This window comes from Planococcus citri, chromosome 3 (genome assembly GCF_950023065.1).
Source record: "Planococcus citri chromosome 3, ihPlaCitr1.1, whole genome shotgun sequence".
NCBI classification, from domain to species: domain Eukaryota; kingdom Metazoa; phylum Arthropoda; class Insecta; order Hemiptera; family Pseudococcidae; genus Planococcus; species Planococcus citri.
The window spans coordinates 77,763,580-77,776,267 of NC_088679.1; the positions used below are offsets into that span (position 1 = coordinate 77,763,580).

The following is a 12,688-nucleotide window of genomic DNA, read 5'->3' on the forward strand; positions in this document are numbered from 1 at the left end:
GGGTGTGCCACAATGTTGTGCTCCCAAATATAAATAAAATAGAATTTCTATATCTATTTAAAAAAAAGTATCAAAATAGATGCTTTTGAACCTCCTGAAGGACTGAGGAGGAGGAGGGGGTGTAAAATGTTGAAAATTCAGTTCAATGATCATATTGTGGGGTATCGAAGTATTTTTCAAAATTTCTCAAACACGAATTTGAGATTATTTCGATGATATTAAACCCAAAAATAAGGCTTTTAGGGGGAAAAATGAAAATTGAAAATAATCGAGATATATTTTATTGAACTTACCGTTTTGGTTTCTTCGCATTTCACAGAACAGGTTACAAAAAATTCATGTCGAGCACTTCGGTGCTTACCAAAGCATGAAGGGGGAGAGGAGAGAGTTACCATACTACTTTCATATCAAATTCACAATTAGAAAAAAAAACTTCGAATTTACCTAATTCAAATGATTGAATACACGATAATTAATTCTTAAAAATAACATTCGTTGAAAAACTCCACGTTTCGAATAATTTTTGCGCCTTCCGAGTAGGCAACTTTTTAGACATGTTCAAATATTTTCGCATTTTTCTCCTTTTTAAGCCTTTTACGAACGTGAAAAAATACGATTTTGAGGTAAATCGAGGCCACCGAGTCCAAATTTACAATTTATTTCAGTCAGGGATGCCAACTTACCGGTTTAAGAACAAATTAACATAAAAATTGCGTTTTTCTCCGATCATTTCCATCGTAAAAGAATCCAACAGCTGTTGAAAAACCTCACGTTTCGAATAATTTTTGCGCCTTACGAGTAGGCAACTTTTTTGACACGTTCGATTATTTTCCCATTTTTTTTCCTTTTTAAGCCCTTTACGAACGTGAAAACAGACGATTTTGAGGTAAATCGAGGTCACCGAGTTCAAATTTACAATTTATTTCAGTCAGGGATGCCAACTTACCGGTTTAATAACAAATTAACATAAAAATTGCGTTTTTCTCCGATCATTTTCATCATAAAAAAACATCTTGCGCAGTAGGCAAGATTAACCGACTTTGCTCTGTTCTACAGGAAAATAAACAAATTTACCGAAATTTACGGATTTACCAAAATTTACGGATTTACCAAAATTTACCAATTTACCAAAATTTATCAATTTACCGAAATTTACCAATTTACCAAAATTTACCAATTTACCAAAATTTACCAATTTACCGAAATTTACCAATTTACTGAAATTTACCAATTCACCCAAATTTACCAATTTACCGGAATTTACCCAAATTTACCAATTTACCCAAATTTACCAATTCACCCAAATTTACCAAAATTTACCGATTTACCAAAATTTACCAATTTACCAAAATTTACCAATTTACCAAAATTTACCGATTTACCAAAATTTACCAATTTACCGGAATTTACCAATTTACCCAAATTTACCAATTTACCAAAATTTACCAATTTACCAAAATTTACCAATTTACCTAAATTTACCAATTTATCAATTTACCCAAATTTACCAATTCACCCAAATTTACCAAAATTTACCGATTTACCAAAATTTACCAATTTACCGGAATTTACCAATTTACCCAAATTTAACAATTTACCCAAATTTACCAATTTACCCAAATTTACCAAAATTTACCGATTTACCAAAATTTACCAATTTACCAAAATCTACCAATTTACCAAAATTTACCAATTTACCAAAAATTACCCCAGCAATTTCCTAACATTTACCTCAGTAATTATTACCAGACATTACCCTCTAATTTACCAATTTTACATTTTACCTAGAATTACCCCAGCAATTTACCTACATTCACCTCAGTAATTTACCAGACATCTCCTCACTAATTTACCAATTTTTTTACCGAATTTTAATTACCCCAGTAGCCAAAGGTTTTTACCAATTTACCAAACTTTACCAATTTACTAAAAATTACCCAAGCAATTTACCAAAATTTTCCAGCAACTTTAATTACGAGTAATTCACCAAAAATAACTAATCATTTTATTTACTAAAAATTACTATTAATTCACCAAAAAAAGAAAAAATATCAAAATTTACTGGCTATTTACCAAAAACTTAATGTTTTTTGTTGAAACAAAAATTACTTACACTAGAAATTTTTAAAAAATTTTGATTTTTTATGGCAAAAAAATTTTGGACGCATAAAATTAACAAAAAATTTTTTTAAAAAATCAACAAAAAATTTTCTCTTCTTGACTCGCGCGGAATTCGAACACCCGACCTCCGGCGCACCAATCTGCAACCTACACACCCTAACCACCCCGTCTGTTTGTTGGGGGTGAGCCGTTTGCGAGATATAAGGGTTTACACAAATTTCTGCTTATCCATAACGTTGAAACACACTTAAACGTTCATATCTCGTAAACGGCTGAATCGATTTCGACCAAATTAAAAATTTCTCTAGTTCAGTATCAAAGCAATATTTTGCCATCATCAGTTTCGACTTAAAGTTCGGAGCTTTTGAGTTCAGCGTGACACAAATTTATACATAAATTGATATATAAATAAATAAATATATAAATAAATATAGATATGCAAAGGGTACCTCTACGTCACCTTTTATATACTCACGCGTTCTCTTCGTCACCGAAATCGGTGACGGAGGCGTTTTGCCGGTGACGAAGACGTTGCCCTGTGTATAACAAGTCCAAACGGTTTGTTTTCCCCTGAAACGTAAAAGGGCAAAAGTTTGTCCGGTGACGAAAAGGTCATGTATACACCTACTGTATACAGATTTTAAAAAATTTTTTCCATCAACACAGACATACCCTCGACGTCACCGTATATAAACAGTACCTTTTGGTCACCGCTTTTTAAATGCTTCCAGTTGTGTTATATTTTCGTATTCGTAGCCAGCGCAGTTGCAGTCTATTAGGCAAGGCAGCAGGTGACAATTTGGTATAGTCAATATCTTTTTAAATACAGAAGGTCACGGAAGAGATCAGTTTATAGTCGGAGGCAAATTGGTACCATTCTCGTAAATTTTTTATGTATAAGCTTAAAGCATGTAAATCAAGTGGGGAAAAGAGTATAATCACTATTACAACTGTGCTGGTTAAGAATATGCTATAAATACACTGCCGGAGGCATTTTAAAGCCTGGTGACGAAAAGGTACTGTTTATGTACGGTGACGTCGAGGATACTTAGGTCCATATATATATATATATTTGCTCGCGACCAGACATGTCAACTATGCATGGCATATATGCTGAAAAGTGAACAAAAGTTTAAAATTGGCATAATTTCTGTTCTAAATCACTTACCAAAATTTTATTTGCAGATTCAATCTAATATTTAAAAAATCCATGTGTTGAAAAAAGTATTCAGATTTTTAGGCTAAATTTTGAAGAAAAATTTTGAAAATGGAGTTGAAATAATTTGAATTTTAAAAAAGTTAAGACACCACAAGAAAGCTTGGACACCATAAAAATTTTTGATGTTTTTAATTTTTCCATGGGTCAATAAAATACTGAAAAATTTCAAGTCAAATTTGTTGTCGTGTACACTCAGGATCGATGTATTTGCATACATATCCACCAGCGCATTACATTCTACTTACTACAAATTGACTGTAGACCCTGCGTTCATCCTCGCGCCTTGATTTCTAAGCCATGCGCTCTCTGGTGGAAGTTTCTGAAAACTCATAGTTGACTTGTATAGTAAAATTAACCCATGACTTGTCAACTATAGTTGACAAGTAGGTCAGTCCACTTGTATAGTAAAATTAACCCATTGATTAGTTGACAAGTCTGGATACTAATACCTATATATACTGTCTTATAGTACATTGCGAGATCCGACATATACACAGGCATTGCGAGATCCGACCCAAAAAATTTCGAAAAATGCTAAAAACTCAAATAATAACCCTACAACTTTGTTCGAACGCACGTTCCAGTGTGTAAACAGTGCCTTTCTATGCATTGCCGCCATCAATTTCGCGATCCGCATAAACCGAGATCCACCAACGGCCTAAACCTGATTTGGGGGTGGATCTCGCAAGATGCGTCGTTTGTCTATTTTCAAAAATTGTATATAAGTATACAAATAGTAGGTAAAACGAGATCCGGCTGAAAATGTGTGTACAGGGTCCCCCCGATCTCACGAGTACCATGGCATATGAGAGAACTTGCGAGATCCGGCAAAAGGATCTCAGGATCTCGCAATGCCCGATTTTATATAAAACGGATCTCGTAATGTATGGTTTTTACATGTATATATATATGTAAACTTATCTCGTTTTGCGCCATATGTCTTATCGTGATCAGCACACTCCAAAACGTCAAGAAAACCCACCCCCACCCAAATCCTCAACCATCATGACAAATACAATACCTTACTTTTCCGTTTCACGGCAAAGTCGGTAAAATTAAACAGCTGAAAACCCCCACGTTTCGAATGATTTTTGCGCCCTATGAGTAGGCAACTTCTACTACATGTTCAAATATTTTCAGTTTTCACCGTTTTAAAGCCCTATACGAACGTGAAAAAGGCGATTCTGGGGTAAATCGAGGTCACAGGGTCCAAATTTACAATTTATTTCAGTCAGGGATGCCAACTTACCGGGTTAAAAACAGGTTTACATGAAAATCGTGTTAGTTTCGTTGAAAACCCCCACGTTTCGAACGATATTTGCGCCTTGAGAGTAGGCAACTTCTTTGACACAATCAATTTATTCAAGCCAGGGCAGGAGTGCCAATTATCCGCGTCAGATTCGTTGAAAAAGCTCACGTTTCGAATACATTTTTTGCCTTGAGAGTAGGCAACTTTTTCAGCAGCCCCAAATATTTTCTCAATTTGATAACCTTATAAATGTACTCGTACCAACTCTGCACTAACAATAAATCGGATCCGATCAGTTTGAATTGACAATTCAATTCCGTCAGGGATGCCAAACAACTGGTTCAAGTACAACTTTACATCTTTGAGTCTAATCAGTTTTCATCAAATTTGGCGCTCAAAATTCGGAATTTTCCGTGAAAATAAAGTAATGTTCCGATTAACTTCAGCCATAACGACTTTCTGACTATTTTTTCAAATTGAATCAAATTCATCATGATCATGAACGAGTTGGCTTCTCGATCATTTCCAGTACATCAATATAATATTCACCAATGTATCGATCCATCGTCGATAAATTCGCTGTAAGAAATTACGATTAATAAAATCAAACACCACACAACCAAAAATCAAATCAATCAAATCAGCGGCGAAGAAAAAAAAATATGTACACTAATTCTACACAGATATGATCGATCTGGGCTAAAAAACACGTCGGCCGCTCGACGTGAAAAACCTTGATCGATCAGTACAATATTACATCACAACATCACATAAATTGATAATACAATACATACAATATTGGTGCGCACCAAATCAACAATGATTAAAATCACACAGTGATTACAAACTTATTTTCAAGCACAAATACACATATTATAAATAGATTCAACAATAATAAAACAAATTCGGTACCAAAAAATTACGACTTAATGATAAGTAGGTAGGGCTCGGAATGAAGGGAGGGAGGGAGGGGTTAGGGTTCATTAAAATTTCGATTATTCCGCTACTTTTCACCTGATTAACATTTCGGTATCCACGAAAAAAATTGCACCCAATTCAAATAAAAAATACCTGGCTAATAAAAACAAGAGGAGGGACAGGTGGGAAAATACTGTACTAACATTCAAAATAGATGTAAAGGGCTCGGAATGGAGGGAGGGAGGGCTCAGGGTTCATTAAAATTTTGATTATTCCGCTACTTTTCACCTGATTAACATTTCGGTATCCACGAAAAAATTGCACCCAATTCAAATAAAAAATACCTGGCTAATAAAAACAAGAGGAGGGACAGGTGGGAAAATATTGTACTAACATTCAAAATAGATAACTGTAAAAACTGTACGCCAATTTTTTCTCCCAAAAATACACGTTTGTAACCCTCGAAAATGAACCTTTTCTGCTCATATCATCGCGAATTTACTCAAAATTACGAATTTTCGACATTTTCAACCATATTTTCCATTTCAACGCGCGGCGAAATTCTCAAAATATTGCAGCTCGTATCGTAAAATCCAACTAATTAAGTAATAACCCTTCAAATAACACGTTCCATAACAGAATTTCATTATTCAACACCCCATCAAACACCAACTCCGCAACTTCGACGATTTTCAAATATTACAACCACCCGATTTAGCGAAAATTTCAACCGATTACCCTTCATCGTTAATTTACAATTACATCCCCACTACGTAATTTTTCATAAAAATTTTAAAAAAACTCAAATTCAATTAACAACCAGACATCGTACTTGGTCCAGATCACCATACACGCTACACACACGCTCACCTGCCTGGCAAGTTGACCGACGCAACGAGACCAGGTCAGCCTTCGACATTTCTCTCTCAAACAAACTCACTCTCACGCGAGCAAGTGATGCAAAACCTAGAGTGCACCACTGTACTGCGTGGGGTTGGATCGGAGAGACGAATCTCTGGGGATCCAGATGAAGGCGGGACTGATCGTAGACGGCGGGCAAATGGCAATACCGTTACGCAGGATAGGCTGATATTAACCATCCCCGCTCACATCTTATCAGCCCGTAAGTAAGGTTCGCAGATTGAGCTGGTCATAGGCCACGGCTCGCACCACTAGAATGAAACGCAAACGTTTCCACCGTAAGAGTCATAACCTCTTATGACAACCCCTTATTTTGACTTGGATATACAGTCGAAGCCGCCGTTAAATGACGACCCCACTGAGCGTCGCAGGGGTGAGCCAGGGGACTACGTCACCATTGAGCAGGCCGCTGTGCCGAAGCACGATAGCAGACAAGTCGCCGAATAACGCTCCCCCAACACCATACGGCTTTGATGACCACAATGGCGGAACCTGAGCGAGAGCCCGTGAACCGCGGATGCGTTTCCACTAACTTTTCGTAGATGCTGCATGAAATCCAGCTGATCAGCTCCGTACCGGCCGAATACAGAGGACTCCACGATACGCCGCGCGAGTACGTACGTGGATTCGCGAGTGCAGAACTACGCCAATGGCTAAGGTAGGCGCCATGCTATCAGAAAGTAAACAATTTTCAAGGGACACGACGCCAAGTTGTCGCGAGAGTGGAAAAAGTACGGTTGTGGGTTGATGCTTAACAGGCAAGAACGGACAGAACTTGACAAGACCGGCCACAACCGTATTCCCTACTCCCTACATGAAACACTCACCACCAGCACTCCTCAAAACACCTCTATCTGCACACAAAATAAACTCTCCACCAGCACTCCTCAAAACATCTCTATCTGCACACCAAATAAACTCACCACCAACGCTACATGCAACTATCACACACCTGGAAAAAAATTGTTACGAACTGCAACCAGTACGATACCCTAACTAGCCAAAAAATCCACAACCCAGCGACACGTTCTGTCATAACGTCTCATTCAGCGTGCCTGTCTCAGCTGAGATGAAGACTGCAGAACACCTGCGTCGTGATGACCACCGATTACCTGGCAGAAGGACCGAATTGGTAACAGCGCCACCACCACACCCTCGGATTCGTGTCTAAAGCTGACTTGCTGCCGTATTCTCGGACTCCGAGGACAGTCGCGCCACATCTTTATCAGAATCCTCAGGTCATACCAATGCTGGCAAGTATAATGTAAACATGATACTTGACAACATTGACGTTTAAAATGAAGGCTATTTGCCTCGACGACCATCCGAACTAATTGACGTCACAATACCGAGATTAATGACGACAATTAGTTCGAATAACCGGCGAAACACCTTCACCTACCTAAGTACCAACCACCAAAAATTTTTCAACCCCTGCTTTCGTAAATAACACTCTTAAAGTTCAAAATCAGAAAAAACGAACGACGAAGACCGATTTCCGCGAACGAATCATACCTACGTACAATCGAATCAGAAAAAAAAATGCAATAAAATATCCACCAGAGTCACAAACGCGAAGCAAGCAATTCGTTGAGGAGGAGGAGGAGGAGGAGGAGGAGGAGGGGGGGGGAAAGTCAGAAAAAAACGTTAACCCATTATTAGATATTTCAAGTAAACGATTCAAAATAAATTCGTGCAGGGAGGAGTCATCGTTATCAATTCATTGAATAAAATCTACGGTATAACGCGATGGCTAAACAAGAAAATTTCCAAAAATATCAAAACGAAACAAATGACATAGTTGCCACATTCGGAAATAATTACATACATTGCGAACAAAAGAGGGGAGGGGCAAAGGGTGATCAACGCGTAATTCTATCACAAAATTATCAAAACGAACGATACATACAAGACATACAAGTATAGGTAGGTAATACCTAGACCTACCTACGAACATATTACACAAGATAATAAAATACAACGAATAATAACGTGCTGTACGAATCTTTCGGAAAAATCGAGGCATTTTCCATTCATCTGGTCACAGTCTGGAACGATTCTATTCGTATTTCTTTTCGTTCTCGAGTTACGTAAATTATAATCCGATACAATTATTCCGTTCGCATTTCTATTCGTTCTCAGCTGCGCAATCAATCTACCGGCGGCGGTGTTTTAATCGATGACACATTACAAAATCTATAAACAAAAAAAAATCACAGAATATGAATAAAAAATTGAGATAAGTTAACACCATTGTCTACATGATAAATTTAAAAATACATATGATGTGTAAATTAATTTTAGAAAACAAAAAGAAAGGGTCTGCGAACGAATCAGGGCCATAGAAAAATCAAATTCGGTAAAGTTGACATCATGAAAGTTGATAGTAGGCCTATAACGTTTGTTTTAATCTTGTTCTGTCGTCAAAAACTAGACTCGACTCATTCGCGAACGACTGAACCACTGCTACATAAATGCATACATCAAAATCAAAAAATGAAATCGGAACCTGAGAATGGAACCAACAATTTTGGTAATGAAAATAAAATTGAAAATTGGACATCCAGAATGAAGATGAAAATGAAAACTGAAAATTATACCGAAACCTCGGAAAATAACATCGAAAACTCAGCCAAAGAAAATGCATTGAATAACTAGAAATAAAAAATTTATAGGATGAACGAAAACTGAAAATGTAAATTCTGAATAGTATCACCAACAAATAAGTCAAAATCAAAACGAAATGATTCCAAAAAAAATTCTAAAAAATCATTATTAAAAAGTTGATTTTAAATCACAATCCGCAGAAAAATTTATTCTAAATCGCCATTAGAAAATATCGATATTTTCAAATCACCCATTGCAGAGGTGTTTTCCTTCAATAATAAATGCTGTGCAGCCACTTTCCGGAGGTGTATTGGTTGCATAGCATCAATTTGAAGGAAAACATACGTAAACAATAAACATAATACGTGAACCACTTGTACATATAAAAGAAAACTGGAAAGATTTTTGGGCAACTGCACATATGTACATCAGCATGAAAAAAATCATCCCCTAGCCCTACAAAAAAAGATCATTCAAAATCACCTTGAATAATTCATTTGAAATCACGAAAAATCCCAGCTAAACATACCTAATTAATTCCACCGCAAAACAAAAATTTCACGATGAAAAAAATCATCTGCAATGCCCCACAAAAAATTCGTAAGAATTCAACACCAAAAAAAAAAATCATTCAGTCACCTCGAAAACATTCGTCACAATCGCTCTAAATCACTGCCTACGAAAAACTTTGGCTGAGAAAGCTCAAAAGAATTATTTGAAATCGCCACAAAAAAAATAATTCTACTCGTACTTTGCGAAAAACTGAAATTCTAAATCAACAACAACAAATTCACTGAAAATCATCACGAAACCACTGCAAAAATTCGAGAAAAAAAAACACGAAATATGACATTTTTCTCACTCTCGCTCTCTTCAACAAGGACCAAATTTCACTAGCGCATTAGATTTAAATAAACAGGTCATGATGAAAATTCATAAAAGTTGAGAAAACCTGCATAAATCATTGTTAAAACTAACCAAAATAAAATGTAAAAACTATAGAAAACAATCAAAAGATTCAAACTTGATCCAGAAATTTTTTTTAAAAATTCCTCGAACGAGTATTAGTAGGTATAATAAATTATCGAAAATAGGTAGGTCTAGGTACTTCGTCAAAAATATTTTCCAAACTAAACATTACAAAAAAATCACTAAAAATTAATCAAGTTTTGGTAAACGAAAAAATACACAAAAATTTAGCTAACTTGGCAATGAAATGAAAACAAATTTCAAAAACGTGAAAGTTGATATGCAAAATGTCGGAAAATTTGAGCAACATTTCGCAAGAAAATGAAAAAAAAAATTGATCAAGTGCGCATTATTAAAAAGAACGAAATTGCATATTTTGTATTAAAAATCACCACGAGCTGACGTTGGCATACATTTCTAATAACAAAACACCAAAAAAAATTACTTCCAAAAATACGACGACTTGAAGAGAGGGAAGAAAAAAAAACGTTGAAAGTGGAGTGTAAAACACCACACGAAATATTGAACGTCTATTTTTCGAATAACTTCATCTCCGCCAGTAGAATAGATGATTGAAATTGTCGTGAACATACCTTCATTGGTTCTTCGTCACTGTTCTTCGACGACGATCAAACAATCAAAATATAGAAGAACGATTCAGACTATAAGGCAGAAAACTCGGCTCGTCTCGTACCACCAAATTGTTACATAAGCAGAACACCAACGATAAATATCTAGATGTAGAAGTAAAGAGTTCACGATGTAATTCTACTCAAAATTACATTACCAATTATCATCATCTATGCTTTTACATATTTACCATATCGTATCAAATTGAACAAAGCGTTCGCTGAACAGCCAAAATACCTACAGGAATCGAATTTCATTTCACTTACCTAAATGCGAACAGGCGATGACTTGAGCAAAATCAGCGTAACCATTGTCTTTCTTTCTTACGACAGCTCAACGAAGACAATCGCGAAGATCGTTCAACAATTTTGGCCAGATCGATGGTCGGAAGTGATGCTATCGTCGAAACAGGAATATTTGAAGCGTAGTCGTCGCTCGTCAATGGGATTGGCATTCTGGACTGTTGAGTGACTGATGATGATGATGATGATGCTGATGTCGGCGATTCTGGAGCAGATACAATGTTTAGTGCTGCGATGTTTTCTCCTTGTTTGTAAACTATCAGCGGAAGCTGTTGAACAAAAAAGAACGACTTTGCAATGTCCTAACACAATCAAATAGGATCAAAAGCTGATCAAATATCTCGAAATTTATCATGAATTTCATCCACAGCAACGCGCAAGTAAGCATAAAAACTGAACGAAACTTTGTTACAAAACGATTAAAATAAGAATTCGAACGTAAACAAAGCATTCGAACGACAACACGATCATAACACCGATCACATAATGAAAAAGAAAAAGAAACAATCCAAAAATAAGACTCACCATTGTATGTAGTACCAGGTGGCTGATTATTATCCGGACAACAACGATGCAACTCAAAAAAGGAACGGCAGCAGGCCTAATGATGATCTTGAACCAAGAATCAATGCAAGAATCTGAAAAATTAACAAGTACGGAATGAGTAGGTAACGCGAATAACTAACTAATATGTTCTTAATTATTGAAACCCAAACCACGAGAACTAATGAACTAAAATAAAAAACCACGATAAAGCAATACATATTTTAATATTTAATCCACTCGTCTCAAAATCTGTATTGTACCATAGAATGATCGCCTTCAAACAGTTTTCCAATTCCATCATGCAACTTTAGTCATTTCTGAAGATGAGGTCATTCCTAGTTCTACCGATTGTAAGCGTCCAGGAGGGAGGGGCTGACAACCGGTAACAAAACTCAACCAGTCGTCATAACATCCCCTCGTGGCTCCACAAGTCCGGAGAGATTCGTCATTCATCATTGACGGAGAAGGAGAATGTCATCATTGACAGATTTATTCACTTTTTACTAGAGGTCACCGAGGTCAAAATATCTACAGTCACATGCACGACGAAAGGAAGCACGGTATTGTTTTGTATTTGTACTGACATTCACAATCACAAATTTACTTCATACTTGTACGAAATAATGCACTCGTTCAATGCCTCACAATCACAGGCCTCACACATTCATCAATATCAATCAATACCTACACAACACACACGACAGGAAATTTACTGCACTTCTCATTTCCCCGTATCTCAAAATCGCGATGAACACTTAAGTACTTATGTTCCATTACGGGGATCGTAAACGTTGAAAAATAAGAGTATAATAAGAATAATTTATGTAAGCCTAAGCACTTCGCAACAAAAAAGCATGCATTTTCATGATCTTACCTTGGTACTGTGTCAATGTCGATCAAAAATTAATTTAAATGGAACGATATGAATTACGATTGTAACAAAACACGATCGAAATGAAAGAATAAATTAATATAACAAACTCAACATTTAAACAGAAATACGAATTTACGAGCAATCACGAGCAAAAAAAATTCGAAGAGCATAACCCGCCAATCCGCCATGAAAATTGAAATTGAAATGAAAAATGAAATGAAAATGAACGAAGAGAGAGAGAGAAGAAAGTGCGAGAAGTGGCGTGGAAAACGATGTGCTCACTGCTCAACGATGATTCCATTTTTTCTCTGTGATTTTTCAACTTTTTCAAC

The 12,688-nt window shown here is 36.3% G+C and overlaps 1 long non-coding RNA gene across 3 annotated transcripts; it reads right to left on the reverse strand.

Moving 5' to 3' along the window:
• Positions 1 to 5,205: 5,205 nt before the first annotated feature.
• Positions 5,206 to 12,582, reverse strand: LOC135839456 (uncharacterized). 3 transcript variants are annotated; one of them, XR_010557600.1, is made up of 5 exons: positions 12,357 to 12,582; positions 11,462 to 11,574; positions 10,901 to 11,205; positions 10,598 to 10,738; positions 5,206 to 8,624 (listed from the first exon to the last, which is right to left on the reverse strand). It is a non-coding gene; the product is annotated as an uncharacterized LOC135839456 (long non-coding RNA). The 3 variants fall into 3 exon arrangements; XR_010557601.1 differs by lacking the exon at positions 12,357 to 12,582 and adding an exon at positions 12,171 to 12,323; XR_010557602.1 differs by lacking the exon at positions 12,357 to 12,582 and adding an exon at positions 11,743 to 12,115.
• Positions 12,583 to 12,688: the final 106 nt, after the last annotated feature.